The sequence below is a fragment of the Bos grunniens genome, chromosome 13 (genome assembly GCF_055505025.1).
Source record: "Bos grunniens cultivar Pamir isolate PY7600 chromosome 13, Bosgru_T2T1.0, whole genome shotgun sequence".
Taxonomy (NCBI): Eukaryota; Metazoa; Chordata; class Mammalia; order Artiodactyla; family Bovidae; genus Bos; species Bos grunniens.
In genome coordinates this window covers 31,458,660-31,483,028 of record NC_141177.1, presented here as the reverse complement: position 1 = coordinate 31,483,028, position 24,369 = coordinate 31,458,660, and the positions used below count along the sequence as shown (strand labels likewise).

The window sequence follows — 24,369 nt, the reverse complement described above, 5'->3', positions numbered from 1 at the left end:
TTTTAAAGAGCCACTTCAGAATTAGCTTAATATCTTTCCCTTAGCTCCCTCTTCTGCATTTCTACTTCTCTTGCATAATTCTCCCTAACCCCTTTCCGAGGGATATTTTCTTCCTAAAATTGGACCTAGGAGAGTAGAATTATATGAGTGCCTTTTGGGCCAGTGGTTCCCAAATCTGATGACCAGGTAGAAGAATGTTTTTCATGGCAAGCAGCTCCAACAAGAAGGAAATGTATTACTCCCATAATAGGAAGTCTAGGGAGATTGAGGTTTGTATTAGAGCCACAGACATAAGAAGAATGGATATATGTGAGAAACTTAATACAAATAATTTTTATAAATGCGGTCTGTGAAAACTTTTAAAATGGACTCCTCCCACTGTTACTTAGGTTTCCCCTCAAAGGTCACTTCCCCATCCATGCTAGCTAAAACTACCCCACTGGCCTTTGATCATGCCTTGTCACCTTTAGGTGTTTTCCCCATTGCATTCAGCATTAACAAATTATTCTTTCTTTATTTGTTGATTTCCCTGTTGGAAAGTAGGCCCTTGAGTTAACTTTGTCTAGAATTTATCTCCAGTGCCTAGGACAGTGGGTCCTGGTACATAATAATGTTCAGTGAGTGATCAGGGAATTAAGAATGGTTGGTCGTTGGAGAGTTGGGTGTAGAAGGAAGGGAGAGGGTGGGGCTAGAGAGAGAAAAAGAATATCTGGGTAACAAAAGCCTATGACCTTGCTAAAGAGCCTGGGTTTACAGGGGCTGGAGTGCCTCTGAAGGGTCCTAAGTCAGGGAGTATTTGGACAGATCCATGTTTTAGAAATGTTAGGGGAAAAGCAGGACAACTAGATTGAGGGGTGGGGATGTGTGAGATAAGGAGAATATTTCACAAATGTGTGCAAGAGCTCATATGAGAAATGATGAAGGCCAAAATTATGAGAATGGAAAGTTTAAATTTCAGAGATGTTTGGGAGGGGGAAAAGACCACAACTTGCTAATTAATTCGTTTGGGGAATGAAAATGAAGATTTTAGTGCCTAGACTGATAGAGAGTCATCGACTAAAATTGAGACAAAAGCAGGACACATGTTTGGGTAAAGAGTTAATGCCGAGACTGCCCTGGTCATGCTGAGGTGGGCCTCTGGGCAGAAGGGTTTAGGCTGGAGTCTCAACTGGGCATGAGGTCAGATGGCAAAAACCATGAGCAAAATTGCCTAGGACAGGTGGAAAGTAGGTTATTGCAGGTAGGGAGGGAAAAGATGACCAAGAGTAGAATACCAGGACTTAAAGGAAGGTCAAAGCAAAGAGATCCAGTGATAAAGACAGATAATCAGGAAAAATAGGGGCATAGAAGTAAGTCTGGTCTCTCCAAGACCACTCACTAGAGAAAAAACTTACAGTTTATTATAGTGAAAGGATGCAGATTAAAAATGGTGAAAGAAAAAGGGACATAGTATAGTATCTAGGAGAGACACGTCACAAGTTTTTAGTTGTCTTTTCCATTAGAGACATACAGACAGCCCTTAGTTAATCCCAGCAATGATGTTTGCCAACACGTACAGATATTGCCAGTCAGGGAAGCTCCGGTCTTGTGCAGGTCAGTCATGTAGACGTGAAATGAGTGCCCACACAGTTTACCTTAGTTACTCAGTCCCCAGCCCCTGGAGACATTCACCTTATTACAGCAGAAGACAAAAGACATTTTCAGCTTATTCCACCATAAGTTACATTGTTAGTGTAAACTACCTGGTGTTTACCTTGGGTGTGGCCCGGGGTCTTAAGTGAAAGTGAAGTGCGACTCCATGGATTGTAGCCTACCAGGATCCTCCGTCCATGGGATTTTCCAGGCCAGAGTACTGGAGTGGGTTGCCATTTCCTTCTCCAGGGGATCTTCCCTACCCAGGGATCAAACCCAGGTCTCCCACATTGTAGGCAGACACTTCACCGCCTGAGCCACCAGGGCCCTCAAGGCCCAAGGTCTTAGGTGCATATAAGACAGTCTTATCAAGCACTGTATTCCAAAGGCATAGAGATTATCTCTCAGGACATTTCTTTGCAAAGTGAAAGACTTGAATACTCCAAACCTACTGAGTTAACCTTTCACTGCACAGAAACCAAGGGTAAAGCGTATGTATCCTCAGTTCCTCGGAAGAGAAAATGAAGGCAAGAACTAGAAAATCTTCAGTTTAGCAAATTGGCCATCAGTGATGACCTTAACTATAGCAATTTGTTTTATTTATTTATTTTGACTGTGCTAGGTCTTTGTTGTGCTCAGGCTTTTCTCTAGTTGTGGCAGTCAGGGGCTCCTCTCTAGTTGCAGTGCTCAGGCTTCTCACTGCCGTGGCTTCTCTTATTGTGCAGCACAGGCTCTGGAGCTCTCGGGCTTCAGTAGTTGTGGCCCCCAGGCTCTAGAGCACAGGCTCAATAGCTGTGATGCACGGGCTTAGTTGCTCCGCAGCACGTGGGATCTTCCCAGATTAGAGATTGAACCCTTGTCTCCTGAGCCACTAGGGAAGCCCAACTATAGCGATTTGAGTTACATTGTCATGGAAAAAGCCAGATGGCACGCCTGTTGAAGGAATGGATTACAAATATGAGGCAATATGTTGAGAACCTTGAAGGGATGGGGAAACTTGAGCAGGATTTACAATGGGACTAGAATTGCCAGATAAATTACAGTATGCCCAGTTAAATTTGAATTTCAGATAAACAACGAATAACATTTTCTAAAATGCACATAAAATTGGCCATTTTAAACAGTGTACAGTTCAGTGATATTTAGTACCTTGATAGTATTGTGTAGCCTGTCATCACTATCTAATGCCAGAGCAGTTTCTTCACCCCCAAAGGAAACTCTGTACCCTTTTATCAATCGCTTCACATTTCCCCCTTTCTCAGACCCTGACAGCCACTAATCTTTGTCTCTGGATTTGCATACGTGGTGGGTATTTTGTATAAATGGAATATGCAGCTTTCTGTGTCTGACTTCTTCTACTTAGCGTAATATTTTCAGGGTTCATTGATACTATAGCATGTTGTTGTTGTTTAGTCGTTAAGCTATGCTTGACTCTTTGCAACCCCATGGACTGTAGCCCATCAGGCTCCTCTGTCCATGGTATTTCCCAAGCAAGAATACTGGAGTGGGTTGCCATTTCCTCTACAAGGGATCTTCCTGACCCAGATATCGAACCTGTGTCTCCTGCACTGACTTGAATTCATTACCACTGAGCCACCTGGGAAGCTTATTATAGCATGTACTAGTACTTCATTCCTTTTTGTGGCTGAATAGTATTGTATTGCATGGATATACAATATCTGATTTATCTCTTCATCAGTTGATGGATTGGGTTTTCTACCCCTTTTAGCTGTTGTGAGTAGTGCTGCTGTAAATTAGTTCAGTTCCGTTCAGTTCAGTTGCTCAGGCGTGTCCAAAGCTTCACGGCCCCATGGACTGCATCATACCAGGCTTCCCTGTCTATCACCAACTCCCGGGGCTTGCTCAAACTCGTGTCCATTGAGTCAGTGATGCCGTCCAACCATCTCCTCCTCTGTCATCCCCTTCTCCTCCTGCCTTTAATCTTTCCCAGCGTCAGGTTTCTAATGAGTCAGCTTTTCGCATCAGGTGGCCAAAGTATCGGAGCTTCAGTTTCAGCATCAGTCCTTCCAGTGAATATTCAGGACTGATTTCTTTTAGGATGGACTGGTTTGATCTCCTGTCCCAGGGATTCTCAAGAGTCTTCTCAAACACCACAGTTCAAAAGCATCAGTTGTTTGGCGCTCAGCCTTCTTTATGGTCCAACTCTCACATCTGTACATGACTACTGGAAAAACCATAGCTTTGACTATATGGACCTTTTTTGGCAAAGTAATATCTCTGCTTTTTAATATGCTGTCTAGTTTGGTCATAGCTTTTCTTCCAAGGAGCAAGTGTCTTTTAATTTCATGGCTGTAGTCACCATCTGCAGTGATTTTGGAGCCCAAGAAAATAAAATCTCTCACTGTTTCCATTGTTTCCCCATCTATTTGCCATGAAGTGATGGGACTGTATGCCAAGGTCTTAGTTTTTCACATGTTGAGTTTTAAGCCAACTTTTTCAGTCTCCTCTTTTACTTTCATCAAGAGCCTCTTTAGCTCGTCTTCACTTTCTGCCATAAGGGCGGTGTCATCTGCATATCTGAGGTTTATTGCTATTTCTCTCAGCAGTCTTGATTTCAGCTTGTGCTTCACCCAGCCTGGCATTTTACGTGATGTACTCTGTATATAAGTTAAATAAGCAGAGTGACAATATACAGCCTTGACGTACTCCTTTCCCAATTTGGAACCAATCCATTGTTCCATGTCTGGTTCTAACTGTTGCTTCTTGACCTGCATACAGATTTCTCAAGAGGCAGGTCAAGTGGTATTCCCATCTCTTTAAGAATTTTCCACAGTTTGCTGTGATCCACACAGTCAAAGGCTTTGGCATAGTCCGTAAAGCTGAAGTAGATATTTTTCTGGAACTCTCTTGCTTTTTCTACGATCCAGTGGATGTTGGCAATTTGATCTCTGGTTCCTCTGCCTTTTCTAAATCCAGCTTGAACATCCAGAAGTTCTTGGTTCACGTACAAGCCTTGCTTGGAGAAATTTTGAGCATTACTTTGCTAACATGTGAAATGAGTGCACCTGTGTGATTGTTTGAACATTCTTTGGCATTGCCTTTCTTTGGGATTGGAATGAAAACTGATCTTTTCCAGTCTTGTGGCCACGGCTGAGTTTTCCAAATTTGCTGGCATATTTGAGTGCAGAACTTTCACAGCATCATCTTTTAGAATTTGAAATAGTTCAGCTGGAATTCCATCACCTCCAACTAGCTTTGTTCATAGTGATGCCTCCTAAGGCCCACTTGACTTCACATATCAGGATGTCTGGGTCTAGGTGAGTAATCACACCATCATGGTTATCTGGGTCATTAAGATCTTTTTTATATAGTTCTGTGTATTGGGCTTCCCTGATAGATCAGTTGATAAAGAATCCACCTGCAGTGGAGGAGACTCTGGTTAGATTCCTGAGTCAAGAAGATCTGCTAGAGAAGGGACAGGCTACCCACTCCAGTATTCTTGGACTTCCCTTGTGGCTCAGCTGGTAAAGAATCTGCCTGCAATGTGGGAGACCTGGGTTCAATCCCTGGGTTGGGAAGATTCCCTGGAGAAGGAAAAGGCTATCCACTCCAGTATTCTGGCCTGGAGAATTCCACAGACTATATAGTCCACGGGGTCACAGAGAGTCGGACATGATGAGCAACTTTCACTTTCTGTGTATTCTTGCCACCTCTTAATATCTTCTGCTTCTGTTAGGTCCATACTGTTTCTGTCCTTTATTGTGCCCATTGGCTCAGCTGGTAAAGAATCTGCCTGCAATGTAGGAGACCTGGGTTCAATCCCTGGGTTGGGAAGATCCCCCGGAGAAGGGAAAGGCTATGTAGTCCAGTATTCTGGCTTAGAGAATTCCATGGACTATATAGTCCATGGGGTCACAAAGAGTCAGACACGACTGAACAGCTTTCACTTTTCACTTTGCATGAAATGTATCCTTGGTATTCTGATTTTCTTGAAGAGATCTCTAGTCTTTCCCATTCTGTTGTTTTCCTCTATTTCTTTGCATTGATCACTGAAGAAGGCTTACTTCCTTCTCCTTGCTATTGTTTGGAACTCTGCATTCAGATGTGTATACCTTTCCTTTTCTCCTTTGCCTTTCTCTTCTCTTCTTTTCTCAGCTATTTGTAAGGCCTCCTCAGACAACCATTTTGCATTTCTTTTTCTTGAGGATGGTTTTGATCAATGCCTCCTGTACAATGGCCATAGTTCTTCAGGCACTTTGTCTGTCACATATGCTGATGGACAACTCTATCAGCTGTTGTGAATATTCACATATAAATTTTTGTTTGAATTCCTGTTTTCAATGTTTTTAAGTATATAGAAATGAATTGCTGAGTCATATATTAATTCTGTGTGTAACTTGTTGAGGAACCTCCAGACTTCCATGGTGGCTATACCATTTTACATTCCTAGTACCTCAGAATGTACTAGGGTTCCGGTTTCTCTGCATCTTTGCTATTTGAAAAAATAGCCATCCTAGTGGATGTGAAGTAATATCTTATTGTGGTTTTGATTTGCATTTCCCTAGGGAGTTGGTGATGGACAGGGAGGCCTGGCATGCTGCGATTCATGGGGTCGAAAAGAGTCGGACACGACTGAGCGACTGATCTGATCTGATCTGAGGGACTCATAATGTTTAGTATCTTTTCAATCATGATGTCAAATCGTCTAGCCCATGAACACAGGATGTCTTTCTGTTTACTTGGGTCTTTAATTTGTTTCAACAACACTTTATATTAATAGTTTTCAGTGTACAAGTTTTGTACCTTCTCAGTTAAATTTATTCCCAAGTATTATTTTTGATGCTATACTGAATGGAATTTTCTTATGTTCCTGTATGAATTGCTGATTGCTAGTGTATAGAAATACAACTGACTTACCCTGCATCTTTACTTAATTCTTTTATTAACTCTTTTAAGTGGGTGTGTGTATATTCTCTATGATTTTCTATATATGGGATCTTGTCATCTGTGTATTTAGTTTTACTTGTTCCTTTCTACTTTGGATACCTTTTAATTTCATTTTCTCCCTAACTGCTCTAATTAGAACTTCTAGTACAAAATTAAATTGTAGTGGTGAAAGCAGGCATCCTTGTTTTATTCCAGATCTTAGAGGGGATGCTTTCAGTCTTTCACCATAGAGTATAATATTAGACCCCTTGGATTTTTCATAAATGCCCTTTACTTTATTGAGGAAATTTTATTCATAGTTTGCTGAATGTGCAATAAATAATTTTTTAATGTAAGTATGTCCCAAGTAGTACATGGAACATTCTTATACTAAACAAATTATCAACCAAAAAAATCCATTTTTATCCAAATTTATCCAAATTTCATATTTAAGTCGACATTTAAATTTTTTATTTGCTAAATTAATAACCTTAAGAAGGACAAGGCTGGATTCTTTTGAGGTGGTTGATGGAGGCAGAAGAGACTTCAATGTTATTTGCATATTGAGGAAAGGATCCAATAGTCAGAGATAAGTTTAAGATTCAAGAGAGAGGCAAGAACAGATGGAATAAGGCCCTGGAGGGGAGGGACAGAGTTAGGGTCAGATTTGTACAAGAAGAGCTTGGCTGCCTTACCTGGGTTCCCACATAAGTTTTCTGACACTGCTATTAAGGTGCTAAGTAAATGGTATTAGAACCCTTTGCCCATCTGTGCCTTGTTTTGATCCTACAAATTTTTTAAGAGTAAAAACTGTGTCCGCTTGTGCCTAGCAGTGTACCTTGTGCACATATTAAGCTCTTGAAGATTGCTCCAAGTACATAACGTTGCAAGCTTTTTTGGACTTAGACCTGTGTTCTGGCCTTCCTGTGCCTGAGACAGCTGTCTTTTATTTTAACTAGCTATAAGAGAAATGAACACAAGTCAGATTTTTTACTTAGATGGACGAGTAACTCAATTTAGAAATTATAACAAGTAAGATTGCTCCAAGTATATAACATTTCAAGCTTCTTTTGGACTTACACCTGTGTTCTGGCCTTCCTGTGTCTGAGGCAGCTGTCTTTTATTTTAACTAGCTATAAGAGAAATGAACACAAGTCAGATTTTTTACTTAGATGGACGAGTAACTCAACTTAGAAATTATAACAAGTATTATACTTCTTTAAAGGCTGAAGTGCCCAATTTATAAAATTGCTCAGTGCATTGGTATTCCACCCACTCTTTGAGGCTAAATGCTTTTCTCTTATTTGACAGATAGTCTTTTCTTTTTTTAAATTCTGTAACCTGTTTGAGCCTAGTCTTTAAAATATGTGTATCTGCCAGAATTACTTTCCATTACATTTTCATGAAACTCAAAAATCAGTTTGTATAACTCAGCTATGGCAACTTCTTTGTAAGCCAAAGGAAGACGGATGTACAGGTGTTCACAAAGTGTCATGGTCACCTTATTCTCTTCTAAATTATCCCTCCACACTTCCCTATTGCTAGGTTCTGAGTCTTCAGCAACAAAAAGATTTGCTTGGCTGCTTTAAGGAAACACAGACAGAAACCTTTGAGATAAGATGACCAGTTTGTCCCAGTTTGCTTGGGACTTTCCTGTTTTTAGCACTGAAAATTCCACTTTCTGAATAGACCATATGGTTGGTCACCCTCCCTCTGGATCTCTTTTCAGTACTGTTCTTGTACATTCCCTTCCTCACCCTGAGTATAGGGAGGCAGAGAAGAAATGCCTCTCACCATTTGGACATCCAGTTCTGTATCAGCTATTAGCTGCGAGAAATACTCTGAGCATGTATCTGTAGCCTTATTCTTACTTATATCATCCTGTGACCCCAGGAACCCAGCCCCATTATTTTATCAACTTAAAACTCTAAACATACAAAAGGAAAACTTTTCTGCTTAGTCATAGTTATTACTTAAGTGACAGGTACACCAAGAATAAGCATGTTGGTTTGTTTCAAGTTTGTTTCTTACAGTGTGGGTTGTTGTTCAGTCGCTCAGTCGTGTCCAACTCTTCGCGACCTCATGGACTGCAGCACACCAGACTTCCCTGTTCTTCACCATCTCCTGGAGTTTACTCAAACTCATGTCCATTGAGTTGGTGATGCCATTCAACCATCCCATCCTCTGTCGTCCCCTTCTCTTCCTGCCTTTAATCTTTCCCAGCATCAGGGTCTTTTCTAATGAGTCAGCTTTTTGCATCAGGTGGCCCAAGTATTGGAGCTTCACTTTTAGCATCAGTCCTTTCAGTGAATATTCAGGACTGATTTCCTTTAGGATTGACTGGTTTGATCTCCTTTCTGTCCAAGGGATTCTCAAGAGTCTCCTCCAACACCACATTTCAAAAGCATCAGTTGTTTGGCGCTCAACTTTCTTTATGGTCCAACTCTCACATCTATACATGACTACTGGAAAAACCATAGCTTTGACTATATGGACCTTTTTGGCAAAGTAATACCTCTGCTTTTTAATATGCTGTCTAGGTTAGTCATAGCTTTTCTTCCAAGGAGCAAGCGTCTTTTAATTTCATGGCTGTAATCACCATCTGCAGTGATTTTGGAGCCCAAGAAAATAAAGTCTCTTACTGTTTTCCTTGCTTCCCCATCTATTTGCCATGAAGTGATGGGACTGTATGCCAATGTCTTAGTTTTTCACATGTTGAGTTTTAAGCCAACTTTTTCACTCTTCTCTTTCACCTTCATCAAGAGCCTCTTTAGTTCCTCTTCACTTTCTGCCATTAGGGTGGTATCATCTTCGTATCTGAGGTTATTGCTATTTCTCCCAGCAATCTTGATTTCAGCTTGTGCTTCACCCAGCCTGGCATTTTACATGATGTACTCTGCATATAAGTTAAATAAGCCGAGTGACAATAGCGTGGATAGTGGAATTAAACTGGAATCTTCAGTTAAAGGGCTTATATCTGGGTGAGGAACTTTAAGACTTCTGTGGTAATAGTGTGTTTGGATTTATAAAATAAAAAGACAGTACACGGAATCCTTGTGATGAAATGATCCCGTATCTTGACTTTGGTACACAAAAAGTGATTACATAGATCTGTGCAAAGAATAAACTTGCATAGAACTTAATCTACAGACAAACACAAATGAGTCCTTGTCAAACTGGTGAAATCTGAGTAAAATTAGTGGATTGTATCATTGTTCATTCCTGGTAGTAATGTTGTACTATAACTATGTAAGATGTTACCATTGAGGAAACTGGTTAAAGTTATGAGAGATCTCTTTGTATTATTTCTTAACCATGCACATGGATTTATAATGACGTTAAAAAGTTTAATTAAAATTTTAAAAAAGAATATTTCTTAGAAGGTAGCTTTGAAATCCTTGTGAGATATTTATTCAGTAATATCTTATATATAGTTCATTTTTCTCCTTCATGCTCTTAAAGAATCCTTTCTTTTTAGAAAAAACAAAATGTCAAGGGAAAAACTGAGACAGCTAGTTTATTTCTGAGTTTGTCCTTTGATATTCTTTGATATCTTCAGAAAGCCATTTGCGAAGATAGGCCCTCATGTAGTACAAAAAGGATAGTGCAAACACATCAACCAGAGGAAAGGGAAATCCTGTGAAGGGTCACTTGCCTCTAAGTGGTTCGAAATTGCTAGTGTCATCTAGGAGGTTAATGGATGACTTTTCATTTAGTGTCATTTCTCTCCCTAGTTATAAGGTTTCTATGACTTTCATCTGGACAGTAGCTTTCAAATCCTTTTACTACACCACTTAGTAAGAAATACATTTTTCATCAAAACCCAGAATAGATATAATTTCATATGTACATATATCTGAAACTAAAGTTTCACGAAACACTGATCACCCTCATATATGATATATTCTGACTTCTTTCTTTTTACTTAATTTTTTAAAATGCTGATTATAGCTCAGTAATTTGAGTTCTTGATTCTCGATCTACAGTTTGGAAAAATATTGCCTCATCCCTCCATGTAAAGTAGTCTAAAGCCCATTGGCATGACATTCGGGGCCCTTCCCAGCCCTTCCTCCCCCAGCTAAGTGGCATATTCAGCATTTCCTGGCTGGCCTCACACTGTCCCGTTCCTGTGCCTTGACTTTTACTGTCCTTCTCCTAGTGCCCTTCCCATTTTGTTCCTATTCTTGTCTCTTGGCTTCTATGGTCGAGCATATATTGCATTTTTAATATTTATCACTAGTAGATGGTGTCTGTTCTTCAAAGTTGCCCATGAGTTTAGCCACGTGCCTTAGTTGTCTCTAGTTCAGACGTTACTCCTGTGAGTTCTTCCCTGACTGTTGGCAGGTGTTTTCAGTCTTTTTCATCAAAAACCACAGGATGTTTTATATTGAACATAGTATATATTACAGTTATTTGTATAAAACTGAAACAAGTCTCATGACATAATGCACTATGTGCACTTTTGTATTACCTGCTCTTTTAGTTCATATTTCTTTTCTTTAGCCTATAACTTGATTTTAAAACAAATTGACAAACATTGATTAGACCATCCTTCCGTACTTTGAATGTCATCTGTGAAAAACCTTTGTATTACCAGCTGTTACAAACCTTTGTATTCCATAATCACTGTTGGGAGGAATTTTGTAATGCTTCAAGACTTGAGAACAGGACCCTTTTATCTTTTTTTCCCTCACAAAAAGACTTATAGAGAATATTGCAGATTTTTTTTTCATAGTTAAAAAAATTTGAATATAAGTAATAGGTCAGTGGAGAAATAAACTCTGTTTTTAGTCGTACAATTGAATACTATGAAGAAGTTAAAATGAACAGACTAGATATACACATTTTAACATGGAAAAACTTAAAATAATAACGTTTAATAGAAAAGCAAGTTGCAAGGTAATACACTGTAAATTATCAGTAATGTACATTCAGTTCAGTTCAGTTGCTAAGTCATGTCCAACTCTTTGCAACCTCATGGACTGCAACATGCCAGGCTTCCCTGTCCTTCACCATCTCCAGGAGTTTACTCAAACTCATGCCATTGAGTCGGTGATGCCTAACCATCTGATCTTCTGTCACCCTCTTCTTCTCCTGCCTGCAGTCTTTCCCAGCACCAGGGTCTTCTCTTCAGGTGGCCAAAGTATCGGAGTTTCATCTTCAGCAGCAGTCCTTCCAATGATTATTCAGGGTTGATTTCCTTTACGGTTGACTGGTTTGATCTCCTTGCTGTCAAGGGGATTCTCAAAGAGTCTACCAGCACCAGAGTTTGAAAGCATCAGTTCTTCAGCACTCAGCCTTCTTATGCTCCAACTCTCACACCCGTACATGACTACTGGAAAACCATAGCTTTGACTATATGAACCTTTGTTGGCAAAATGATATCTCTGCTTTTTAATATGACGTCTAGATTTGTCATAGCTTATCTTCCAAGGAACATAATTTCATGGCTGCAGCCACCATCCAGTGATTTTGGATCCCAAGAAAATGAAGTCTGTCTCCGTTTCCATTTTATCCCTGTCTATTTGCCATGAAGTGATGGGACTGGATGCCATGATCTTAGTTTTTTGAAAGTTGAGTTTTTTATTTTTAAATTATTTATTTAGTGTCTGTGCCATGCAGCATGTGGGATCTTAGTTCTCTGATCAGAATCGAACCCGTGCCCCTGGCATTGAAAGCACAGAGTCTTAACCATTGGACACCAGGGAAGTCCCAAATGTTGAGTTTTAAGCCAGCATTTTCACTCTCCTCTTTCATCCTCATGAGAAGACTCTTTTTCTCTTCACTTTATGCCATTGGGCTTCCCTGGTAGCTCAGCTGGTAAACAATCTGCCTGCAATGCAGGAGACCCCGGTTCAATTACTGGGTTGGGAAGATCCTCTGGAGAAAATACAGGCCCAGTATTCTTGGGCTTCTCTGGCAGCTCAATTGATAAAAAAAAAAAACCCCTACAATACGGGAGACTTGGGTTCAATCCCTGGGTTGGGAAGATCCCTTGGAGAAGCTACCCACTCCAGCCTTTGCCCTGCTTCATTCTGTACTTCAAAGCCAAACTTGCCGGTTATCCCAGGTATCTTTCAACTTCCTGTTTTTGCATTTCAGTTCCCTATGATGATGCTGGAGAAGGAAATGACAACCCACTCTAGTATTCTTGCCTGGAGAATTCCATGGACAGAGGACCCTGGCAGGCTGCAGTCCATAGGATTGCAAAGACTTAGACACGACTGAGCGATTTTCACTCACTTCACTCCCTATGATGAAAAGGATCTTTTCTTGGTGTTAGTTCTAAAGATGTTAGTTCTAACATCTTTTTTTGGTGTTAGTTCTAAGAGGTCTTGTAGATCTTCGTAGATCTGTTTGACTTCAGCTTCTTCAGCCTTAGTGATTGGGGCATAGACTTGGATTACTTTGATGTTGAATAGTTTGCCCTGGAAGTGAACTGATATCATTCTGTCAGGTTTTTTTTTCTTTAGATTGCACCCAGGTACTGCATTTTGGACTCTTTTGTTAACTGTGAGGGCTGTTCATTCTTCCTAAGGGATTCTTGCCCACAGTAGTAGATATAATGGTCATCTGAATTAAATCCTCCCATTCCTGTCCATTTTACTTCACTGATTCCTAAAATGTCAATGTTCACTCTTGCATCTCCTGTTTGGCCACATCCAATTTACGTTGATTCATGGACCTAACATTCCAGGTTCCTATGTAATATTGTTCTTTGCAGCATTGGACTTGACTTTCACCACCAGGCACATCCCCAACTGGGCATTGTTTCCGCTTTGGCTCAGCCTCTTCATTCTTTCTGCAGCTCTTTCACCACTCTTCCCCAGTAGCATATTGGACATCTGCCAAGCCAAGGTTGGGGGGTGGGTCTCATCTTCCAGTCTTTATATCTTTTTGCCTTTCATACTATTCTGGGGGTTCTCAAGGTAAGAATCAGTTTAGTTCAGTTGCTCAGTCGTGTCTGACTCTTTGTGACCCCATGGACGGCAGCACGCCAGGCTTCCCTGTCCATCACCAACTCCCGGAGCTTACTCCAACTCATGTCCATACAGTTGGTGATGCCATTCAACCATCCCATCCTCTGTCATCCCCTTCTCCTCCCGCCTTCAATCTTTCCCAGCATCAGGGTCTTTTCCAGTGAGTCAGTTCTTCACATGAAGCGGCCAAAGTATTGGAGTTTCAGCTTCAGCATCACTCCTGCCAATGAATATTCAGCACTGATTTCCTTTAGGATTGACTGGTTGGATCTCCTTGCAGTCCAAGGGACTCTTAGAAGGGACTCAAGGGAGTCTTCTCCAACACCACAGTTCAAAAGCATCAGTTTTTCAGCATTCAACTTTCTTTATAGTCCAACTCTCATATCCATATATGACTGCTGGAAAAACCATAGCTTTGACTATATGGACCTTTGTTGGCAAAGTAATGTCTCTGCTTTTTAATATGCTGTCTAAGTTGGTCATAACTTTTCTTCCAAGGAGCAAGCGTCTTTTAATTTCATGGCTGCAGTCACCATCTGCAGTGATTTTGGAGCTCCCCCAAAAATAAAACCTCTCAGTGTTTCCAGTGTTTCCCCATCTATTTGCCATGAAGTGATGCGACCAGATGCCATGATCTTAGTTTTCTGAATGTTGTTTTAAGCCAGCTTTTTCACTCTGCTCTTTCACTTTCATCAAGAGGGTCTTTAGTTTTTCTTCGCTTTCTGCCATAACAGTGGTGTCATCTGCATATTTGAGGTTACTAATATTTCTCCTGGCAATCTTGACTCCAGCTTGTGCTTCATCCAGCCCATCATTTCTCATGATGTACTCTGCATATAAGTTAAATAAGCAGGGTGACAGTATACAGCCTTGATGTACTCCTTTCCTGATTTGGAACCAGTCTGTTGTTCCATATTCAGTTCTAACTGTTGCTTCTTAACCTGCATATTGATTTCTCAGGAGGCAGGTCAGGTGGTTTGGTATTCCCATCTCTTTAAGAATTTTCCACAGTTTGTTGTGGAAAACTAACTGTGTGTAGAAAAGGCAGAGGAACTAGAGGTTAAATTGCCAGTATCTGTTGGGTCATCGGAAAAGCAAGAGAGTTCCAAAAAAACATCTACTTCTGCTTTATTGACTACGCCAAAGCCTTTGCCTCTGTGGATCACAAGGCAAGAACACTGAAGTGGTTTGCCATTCCCCTTCTCTAGCGGACCATGTTTTGTCAGGTACACTAATGAGACACAAACATGGCAAAATGTTAGATTTGCTAAATCTAGGGGGTGGATATAAGAGTATCTACTACATTATTTCTTTATCCTTTTATCTAAAATATTTTGTAATGAAAATCTTTGTAATAAAAATTGATATGTCATCTGCTTATAAATCTTTATTATCTTGCTATCTTATAATACTATATTGTCTGGCTCCAAACTGCTTGCCTGAACTGTAGGTCACTTTAGCCATGATCTGTGTTGCCCGATTTATACTTAGATCTGGTCTCTCTTAGAAGCCAAATTTGGATAAGGAACTTGTAGTTTGTAAGTATTGTATATCCTGGACAGTGTTTGCAGTGAGTTCAGGTAGTATAGCTATTTCCTAGGCAGAGCTGAAGAGACAGTCTTCCTGAATGAGACCATTTGCATTTTCATGTGGTAAGTCATTGTTTTTTTCTGTATTAAGTATTAAGGCAGGAAATACTTGTCTTAAAAAATCAGGAGTGTTGGAACCAGAGAGAGGAAAGATCATACAAAGATGTCAGTGGCAACCAGAGTCCTGTAGAAGCCTGAGGTGTTTGGGCATCACTGTTTCCCCCAAAAATATTATAATTTGTAAGTTTTTTTTTTTTTTAAAGGATCTGCCACTCTGTTTCAATTTGATCTCCAGTCCTAATTTGTTTTCAATCACTTTTTCCTCAGTCATTATTTGCTTTTTTTTTTTGGTCTTAGCTGCTGCACACAACTTTCTTTAGTTGCTGCAACAGGGGCCACTTTCTGGTTGTGGTATGAGGGCTTCTCATTGTGGTGGCTTCTTGTGTTGTGGCTTACAGGCTCTAGAGTGCTCAGTAGTTGCCCTAAGTCATGAGGGATCTTCCTGGACCAGGGATTGAACCCGTGTGCCCTGCATTGGCAGGCTGATTCTTAAGCACTGGACCACCAGGGAAGTCCCCCAATCATTCTTTATTATTATTATTACCACTTTTATTATTGTTATTGGACTATTTTTTAAGAGCAAGTTGAGGCTTACAGAAAAATTGATCAAATAATTTTTGATGGGAAATGGGAATCAGAGAATTCCCATGTACATCCTCTCCCTTCTGTATAGTTTCCCTATTATTAACATCTTGCACAAGTGTGGTTTATGTATTATAATTGATAAACCAATATTGATGTATTATTATTAACTGAAGTCCATAGTTTACATTAAGGTTTACTCTTTGTGCAATTCTGTGGATTTTGACAAATGTGTAATGCCATTTATTACAGTATCATACAGAATAGTTTTACCACTTAACCATTTCACTTTTATCTCTACTCCAGTGCTTAGCGTAGGGCATGTAAATATTACATGCATGTGCAATGATTATTTCATCTAAAATTAATATAACCAATCAAATTTAGTAGAGTTTAAAAAACATTTAAAGAACAATTTTCTACCACCAAATAGAGCCTATATTAGGAATAAAAAGATGGCTTAAAATTGTAAAATGTGTTATATCTCATTAATCTGTCAAATAAGAAAAATAAAACTCAATATATAGAGACAATCAGAATTCAAAGCATATAATGTACGTGTTAAGTCACGTCAGTCATGTCCGACTGTTTGTGACCCTGTGGACTATAGCTTGCCAGGCTCCTCTGTCCATGGGATTCTCCAGGCAAGAATACTGGAGTGCATAGCCATACCCTTCTCCAGGGGATCTTCCCCACCTAGGGATTGAACTTGTGTCTCTTATGTCTCCTGCATTGGCAGGTGGGTTCCTTACCACTAGTGCCACCTGGGAAGCCCCAAAGCATATAATATTTCAGTCTAACAATCAGCATCATGTTCAAGGATGAAAAACTAGAGGCATTTTCTAATGGGAACAGAAGCTTGACAACTCTAATATTATTTCATGTAATTCTGGCAGTTCTAGCTAATATAGGAAGATGAGAGAAATAAGAGTTACCGTTTTAAGAAAGAGGCTCTCATTGAGATTATAGAACCCCCCCAAAATTCCTAAAAATGTGTTAAAATCAGTGAGTTCAGTAACATAGGTAAATACATAATAAGGATACAAAAATGAAAAGCTTTCCTAATATAGCAATAACTGGTTAGAAAAATTAACAGTATAAAAGGTAAAAATCTGGAGAAGGAAATGGCAACCCACTGCAGTATTCTTGCCTGGAAAATTCCATGGACAGAGGATGGCAGTAGTCCATGGGGTCGCAAAAGAGTTGAACACGACTTAGCCACTAAACAACAACAACTATCCATCCATATTCCTACCTGTTAGAGGTAATTCATGTACTCTTTTGGAGTGATGCTAAATAACTTGTTTGTTAACATGTGAATTCAAAGCACTAACTGGTTTGCTCTTGGAACGTCTGAAGCTTCCAGTTTGAGGAATTCTCAGGTTTCTCTAGGAAGAGGCATGATCCATGAATTGGGAATGACAACAGCCAAGTCAAGAGGTCCCCCGAGGGGCAAGGTCAGAGAGGTCAGAACCACAAGAGGGTGGTCCTTGAGCAGGGTGGAGACAGAACCAACGGGTAGACACCACCCCTTCCCCAGCTGTGGCCACTGCAGGAAAGTTCCTGAGAGTCACAGGTCCACTAACCTCCTCGCCATCCAAGTGACTGCTCTTCTACTGCTTTCTGTGAGATCAGTCTGAAAGAAACAGAGTCTCTGTTTCACAAACGATGGAACTCTGTAAATATAAAAAATAAATAAATAAAAGGTAAAATCTGCTTAATTTTTATCTTAGTAGTGTAGTAGTAAAAAGTTGCAAACAACTGAAATGTCCGCCTAAAAGAGGGTGGTTTATTATTTATACCCCATCCTTTTCCAAAATGATTTTAAGGTAGCTTTCACAACATACCTTATTATATAAAAATAAGTGACGAATTCAAGCAGAGAGAAATCTGAGGGTTGGGCCACAGATTTCATTCTGAGCTTTCTAGTGCCAAAGTAAAGATCATAATCAATTATATGATTCATATTCATACTTATAATACTGAGTTGATTGGAAGAAGCAACTGTTCTAATACTAAGACCAAAAAGAGATTTTTCTCATGAGTCCTAGAGGATACCATGCAGAATAGAGAATGATCATTTTGACAACTGTAGAGAGCTGTTTCATATAAAATTCCTTGTTAATAACCACACAGAACCAATGAAATATTTGGTAAAGAGTATATGAGCTTCCCAGGTGGCGTAGTGGTAAAGAATCTGCCTGCCAATGCAGGAAACACAGGAGACACAGGTTCAATCCTTGGGTATGGAAGATCCCTTGGAGGAGAAAGTGGCAACTCACTCAAGTATTCTTGCCTGGGAAACTCCATGGACCGAGGTGCCTGGTAGGCTACAGTCCATGGGGTTGCAAAGAGTCGAACAAGACTGAGCACACACACATAGATATGCAGTGGGGCGAGGAATGCAGTGATGGTTATGGCTAGGATGAACATAGGGATGGTTCAGTACACTGCTCTGAGGAGCAGCTCAATGGAGTAATACATTTTAGAGACTAAAATTATGGCTCTCAGTTGATGTGTGGTGCCACCATGGTGTCCTGTGAATCTTCACAGATCCACCACTGAGTTTTTCTAAATGTGTTACATTTATTTTTGCTACAGATGAGGATCCACATTGCTAAGAAGTCTGTCAGATGGTGGTGTAGGATATGAATGCAGCAGCCATCAGGGAAGCCAGGCAGGAGGCAAGAGGTACTACTTAGGCCAGCACTAAAAAGAATTCATTGTGGATGGACTGAACAGTCTCTATAAATATTCTCTCAAATTAGATTTTGGTAAGTGTTATGGAGAGCAGATAGGCTGTGTCTGGTCAGATACAGGTCCATATGCTTTAATAGTTGACTTAGAAATTAACCTCTCCCAGGTGGAGCTAGTGGTAAAGAACCCACCTGCCAGTGCAGGAGACACAAGAGACTCAGGTTCCATACCTGGGTCAGGAAGATCCCCTGGAGAAGGGCACCGTCCATAGGGTCACAAAGAGTTGGAAACAACTGAAGCTACTTAGCATGCATGCATGAAAGTTGTGAAGCCTCATGAGGTGAGATGCTTCAACAGATGTTGCAAAGAGTAGTCAAGGTTTCTAAATTCCTGCATTGTAGAGCATAGCCACAGGGTTTTCCTGATGGCTCAGTGATAAAGAATCCGCCTGCCAATGCAGGAGATGTGAACCCATCCCTGAGTTGGAAAGATCTGGAGATTAAAATGGCAACCCTCTCCAGTATTCTTGCCTGGGAAATCCCATGGACAGAGGAGCCTGGTAGACTACAGTCCCTGGGGTCACAAAAGAGTCAGACATGACTTAGCAACTAAACAACAACAAAAGAGCATAGCCACATTAATTGTAAGTTTGGAAGAATTGATTTTTTTTTTTTAGGTTTTGATACCAAACCTAGATGTAAGTAACAGGGGGGAAAAAGGTTGTAAGTTATCTGTAGAACATCTGGCTTTAAGCCATATAGCTTCCTGGTTAATCCTTCAAGGTAAATTGTGTCCAAGTAGACAATAACCAGAGTGGTTTAGAAAGATTTAGAATCTGAGTCCTACCTTCATCTTTCTTTGAGTCTCAGTTTATTCATCTGCAAAATAAGGATATTAGTACCCATTTTAGAGCTAATCAGTTGGTAAGATTTAAATTGAATAAAACCCCCTGTGGCCTCTCCTGGCCACCATCACCCCAATACCAAAACCAGACAAGGATACCACAAAAGGAAGAAATTACAGGCCAGTATCACTGATGAACATATATGCAGAAATCCTCAACAAAATACTAGCCATCTGTATCCAATAATACATTAAAAAGATCATACACCATGATCAAGTGGGATTCATCCCACAGATGCAAGGATGTTTCAGCATCAAAAAATCAGTGTGATACGCCATATCAACAAATTGAAGAATAAAAGCCATATGATCATCTCAATAGATGCAGGAAAAGGTTTTGACAAAATTCAGTGCCCATGTATGATAAAACCTCTCCAGAAAGTGGGTATAGAGGGTACATACCTCAACATAATAAAGGCCATATGTGACAAACCTACAGCTAGTTTCATAATCGGTGGTGAAAAGCTGAAAGCATTCCCTCTAAGATCAGGAACAAGACAAGAATGTCCACTCTCAGCACTTTTATTCAACATAGTTTTGGAAGTCCTAGCTATAGCAATCAGAGAAGAAAAAGAAGTAAAGGGAATCCAAATTGGAAAAGAAGTTAAACTGTCACTGTTTGCAAATGACATGATACTATACTTAGAAGGTCCTAAAAATGCTACCAGAAAACTACTAGAACTCATCAATGAATTTGGTAAAGTTTAAGGTTACAAAATTAATACACAGAAATCAGTTGCATTTCTATACACTAACAATGAAAGATCAGAAAGAGAAATTCAAGAAGTTCCATTTACCATTGCATCAAAAAGAAAAATACTTAGGAATAAACCTATCTAAGGAGACAAAAGACCTATACTCTGAAAACTATAAGATGCTGATGAAAGAAATCGAAGAGGACATAAACAGATGGAAAGATAAACCATGTTCATGGATTGGAAGAATGAGTATTGTCTAAATGACTATAGTACCCAAGGCAGTTTACAGATTCAGTGCAATCCCTATCAAATGACCAATGGCATTTTTCATAGAGAACAAAAAAAATCTAAGAATTTGTATGGAGACACAAAAGACCCCGAACAGCCAAAGCAAGTCTTGAAAAATAGAGCTGGAGGAATCAGGCTCTTTGACTTCAGGCTACACTACAAAGTTACAGTCATCAAAACAGTATGGTACTGGCACAAAAATAGAAATATAGATCAATGGAACAGGATAGAAAACCCATAAATAAGCCTGTGCACCTATGGTCAATTGCAATCTCTGACAAAGTAGGCAAGACTATACAATGTTGGAAAGACAGTCTCTTCAACAAATGGTGCTGGGTAAACTGGACAGCCCCATATAAAAAAATGAAGTTAGATCAGTCCCTAACTCCATGCACAAAAATAAGTTCAAAATGGATTAAGAACATAAATGTGAGATTGGACAGTTTAATCCTAGAGGAAAACATAAGGCAGACCACTCTCTGACATAAATCACAGCAACATCATTTTTGATCCATCTCCCCGAATAATGGAAATAAAAGCAAAAATAAACATACAGGACCTACTTAAGCTCAAAAGTTTTTGCACAGCAAAGGAAATAATAAAATGTGTAGACAACCCACAGATTGGGAGAAAATATTTGCAAATGATGTTCCCAATAAGGGATTAGTCTCTAAAATTTATGAACAGCTTATGATGCTTAACAGCATCAAAACAAAATAACCCACTTAAAAAATGGGCAGAAGACATGAATAGATTTTCTCCAAAGAGGACATAGAGATGGCCAATAGACACATGAACAGATGTTCCACATCGCTAGTTATTAGAGAAATGCAAATTAAAACTACAGTGAAACTCCTCACTCCAGTCAGAATGGTATCATCAAAAAGTCCACAAGCAACAAATGCTGGAGAGGGTGTGGTGAGAAGGGGACCCTACTGCACTGTTGGTGGGAATATAAATTGGTGCAGCCACTTGGAAGTTCCTTAAAAAACTAAAAATGGAGCTATCACATGACCCTGCAATCCCACTCCTGGGCATATATCCAGAGGAAAACATGGCCCATTCATTGCAGCACTCTTTACAATATCTAAGACATGGAAGCAACCTAAATGTCCGTCAACAGAGGAATGGATAAAGAAGATGTGGTACATATATACAATGGAATATTACTCAGCCATTAAAAAGAATGAAATAAGGCCATTTGTAGCAACATGGATGGACCTAGAGAGTGTCATACTGAGTGAAGTAATCAGACAGAGAAGGAGAAATATCATATGATACCCCTTGTGTGTGGAATCTAAAAAGAAATGATACAAATGAACTTACTTACAAAACACACTCACAGACTTAGAAAACGAACTTATGGTTGCTGTGGGGGAAGGGATAGCTAGGGACTTTGGGATGGTCATGTACACACTGTTGTATTTAAAATGGATAACCAACAAAGACCTATTGTATAGCATATGGAGCTTTGCTCAATGTTATGTGGCAGCCTGCAGGGGAGAGGGTTTTGGAGGAGAATGGATAGATGCCTATATATGGCTTTTTACCTGAAACTACCACACCGTTGTTAATCAGCTGTACCCCAATATAAAATACTTTTGGTGTTAAAAAATACTTAAACAAACAAACCCTAGTGGCCTCTTCTAAGTCATTTTGTGTATGTGCTTCCCTAGCCAGAGTTGTGTTTTTGCTACTAGAGGGTCTTGGTCTAATGACTCGAAAAGAGTGAGCCTTGTGTTTGCTGAGATACAGTTCAGATAACTCTTTTAAATTACTGCACTGATTGGAAGGGCCATCAGATTCTCTACTTTCAGGTATCTGAAGTGAAATTTTTTTAAGTTATGAGATAGCAAAAGTTTGAAAGCCCTTGTCCTTTTCATCCTGGTCATCTCTAAAGTCCAGTCACAAGAACAGGTTTCTGGTGATAGCCAAGCCACAGGTTAAAGGCAAAGGGCAGTTGTCCTGAGGGTAGTCAAATCTGAGCAACTCCATCTCATGCTGCCATTTACTACATTGGGTACTCAGATAAGTTTTGAAGACTTTTCCATTTATCTTCACATTCACAGGAAAGTTCCTCATCATAACTCCAAGAAGACCCCTACCCAGCTTCTTCTGATTCTGACATTTACATTTCAGATAAATAAATATCATGATAGGAAAAATAAAGTTGAAAGACCACAGTGTGAAATGTCTAAGAAGGTAACAAGAGATAGGAGGAATGTATATCTTAGTGGAATCAGTGCCTTCCACTAAGGAATCATATCAGTACCTCAGTGGGTTAACATTGTTACCTCTGCCAGAGTTTGTTTTTTTCTCTGAACACACACAGAATTCACTCAGTTGTGTCCAACTCTTTGCAACCCCATGGACTGTAGCCCACCAGGCTCCTCAGTCCATGGGATTTTCCAGGCATGAATACTGGAGTGGGTTGCTCTTTCCTTCTCCATTTTTCTCTGAAAGGCAGAGGAAGGACCTAACATGTGAACTGTGGGTATAGAGATGATTGCATTTGTCTTACTAATAGGAAACCCTTCTCAGTATTTTGGTATTATAACACAGTTTCTATCTCTATTTTTTCTTACCAAAGCCATCTTCTATCAGGGCAAAGAAGGGAGGAGACAAGTGCTTGTGGCAGTGAAAAGAAAACCCTCACAAATGCTGGAGCTGGCTAACTTCACCAATTTACCTAGGACCAGCTTAGTTTTGCACTTGCAAATTGGTCCTCTCACCATCTGTTGATATCATATTATCTGTTTTCCTTTGGCAAATCTTAGGCTTGCTTTCTTAGGAGAAATGTTTTGTTTCCTTGGTCTGGACTATATAATCATTTATAATTGTATATAATCACGCTTCAGTCGTATTCGACTGTCCAACCCTATGGACTGCAGCCTGCCAGGCTTCTCTGTCCATGGGATTCTCCAGCCAAGAATACTGGAGAGGATTGCCATGCCCTCCAAGGGGATTTTCCTGACCACGAGATCGAACCCAGGTCTCTTACATCTAACTTGCATTGGTAGATGGGTTCTTTACCACTAATGTCACCTGGGAAGCCCTATATAGTCATTTTAATACTCTATGTTAAACTAAACTGAGTGGCTTAATTTTTCATTTAAAACAAAACAAAAAGTTAACAAGAAGCCCCTGCCTTATTTGGGTGGGAGGATTTAAGGAAATGCTGCTCGAAATGAATTCTAGTTTCCTGACTAAAAGGAGGTACATACAAGGGCCCTGAGAATATTTGGAGATGTAATTCCTTAGATACTGATTTTTGAGTTATTATGGAGAACAAAGAGATGGGAATACCAGACCACCTGACCTGCCTCTTGAGAAACCTATATGCAGGTCAGGAAGCAACAGTTAGAACTGGACATGGCACAACAGACTGGTTCCAAATAGGAAAAGGAGTTCGTCAAGGCTGTATATTGTCACCCTGCTTATTTAACTTCTATGCAGAGTACGTCATGAGAAACACTGGGCTGGAAGAAGCACAAGCTGGAATCAAGATTGCTGGGAGAAATATCAATAACCTCAGATATGCAGATGACACCACTCTTATGGCAGAAAGTGAAGAGGAACTAAAAAGTCTCTTGATGAAAGAAAAGTGGAGAGTGAAAAAGTTGGCTTAAAGCTCAACATTCAGAATACAAAGATCATGGCATCCAGTCCCATCACTTCATGGGAAATAGATGGGGAAACAGTGGAAACAGTGTCAGACTTTTGTTTTTCTGGGCTCCAAAATCACTGCAGATGGTGACTGCAGCCGTGAAATTAAAAGACGCTTACTCCTTGGAAGAAAAGTTATGACCAACCTAGATAGCATATTCAAAAGCAGAGACATTACTTTGCCAACAAAGGTCCGTCTAGTCAAGGCTATGGTTTTTCCAGTGGTCATGTATGGATGTGAGAGTTGGACTGTGAAAAAAGCTGAGCGCAGAAGAATTGATGCTTTTGAATTATGGTGTTGGAGAAGACTCCTGAGAGTCCCTTGGACTGCAAGGAGATCCAACCAGTCCATTCTAAAGGAGATCAGCCCTGGGATTTCTTTGGAAG

The 24,369-nt window shown here is 40.0% G+C and overlaps 1 protein-coding gene across 31 annotated transcripts in view; it reads left to right on the top strand.

The window, feature by feature from the left end:
- UBOX5 (U-box domain containing 5) overlaps positions 1 to 24,369 on the top strand; it is a 46,659-nt gene that overhangs the window by 10,418 nt on the left and 11,872 nt on the right. For 8 of the 31 annotated variants that reach the window (XM_086333280.1, XM_086333263.1, XM_086333272.1 and 5 more), the window contains one exon: positions 18,332 to 18,504. The exons of 16 other annotated variants lie outside the window; for them this stretch is intronic. The gene's annotated coding sequence lies outside the window, so the exon portion shown is untranslated. The remainder of the gene's footprint in view (positions 1 to 18,331; positions 18,505 to 24,369) is intronic. 7 more of the 31 variants (XM_086333278.1, XM_086333262.1, XM_086333271.1 and 4 more) reach the window with 1 other exon arrangement.